Source organism: Myotis davidii, unplaced genomic scaffold (genome assembly GCF_000327345.1).
Source record: "Myotis davidii unplaced genomic scaffold, ASM32734v1 scaffold390, whole genome shotgun sequence".
NCBI lineage: Eukaryota > Metazoa > Chordata > Mammalia > Chiroptera > Vespertilionidae > Myotis > Myotis davidii.
Window position 1 is genome coordinate 1604385 of NW_006282748.1, and position 1298 is coordinate 1605682.

Consider the following 1298-nt stretch of genomic DNA (forward strand, 5'->3'; position numbering starts at 1 on the left):
TTCAGGGTTACTTGAAAAGTAAGATTTCAGGTTGTGTGGGTGGAGGAGGGGAGAAGGTCACTGTGTGTGTGTGTGTGTGTGTGTGTGTGTGTATTTTTGGCTGTGGTTTTCTCCTTCCAGAAATGTCCATTAGGATCTTCTGAATGGATAGTTGCCTGGTGTTTGTGTTTCTTCATTTGCTACCCCCCCTCCCCCTCACCCGGCAGCAAATGAAAAACGACTTCAGAAAACCTCATTGCTCGTGTGTGTGTGTGTGTGTGTGTGTGTGTGTGTGTGTGTGTGTGTGTGTGTGTTTTAAATGGTGAATTTAAGAGAGAAAGACAGAAATCACTTAACTCTTTATTCTGTGTGCTTGGTAGTGGATCAAATGCTTCAGCAAAACTGGCTGATGAGCAGCAACTCCCCCACCCCCAGACCACAGTGGGCCTAAGCTAGGACTGCATCTTTAAATAATACTGGAGCTGTTAAAAAAGCGAACAAATCCCCCAACAAGACCCAGTGCCCAGGCCCAGTCCTCAGACATTGATTCAGTTGTCTGAAGCAAAGCCAGGCAGCTGGTAATTTTTAGGTTCTAGTAGACTATAGATGGTCATAACAGGCAGCCAGCTTGAGAATGGCTGTTCTAGAAGTTTCTCACTCCTTGGCCTGCATGTACAGTAGGTCAGGCGCGGCTCTAAGTGCTGTGATGAGCAAGATGGACTGGGCAGAGTCCCAGCTCCCACGGGCTGGAGGAAGGGGGAGGCGCGGTGCTGGGGGAAAGACCACTAAGGAGCAATATTAACCAGGTCATCCGAGATAGTACTAAGTGTAGGAAGATAACGGCGTCCTGCCCTGATGGAGACGGAGGGAAGGCGCTTTAGATCCAGGTGGTCCAGGATGGCCTCTCGGAGGAGGTGACGTTTACCCGGAGACGTGAACGATGACCCGGCGCCCGCGGAGAGGAGATCTGGGGGGAAGTGCGCCCCAGGTTCGCAACCACCAAGGGCGCATTCGTGGTTGCTTGCCAGCTCCTGGGGGGAAAACGCGAGAGGCCGCGGGCCGCTCTCCAGCAGCCACCGACGTCCTCCCGGGGTGCCTGGGAGGGAGGGGGCCCGCCCTGTGCGCCCGGCCCCAGCCCGGGTGGTCAGGCCCGCGCCTGGCCCCGCTGCCCGCCCTTCCCTCCCGGGGGCAGCCGCCGAGCACCGGGCTGATCTCCCCCTTAAGTGAAACTGACGGTAATTATTTTTTATCTCGCAGACGATCTCCCGCACACCGCCCTCCGGAGACAGAAGTATTTGTTTGATGTGTCCACGCTCTCA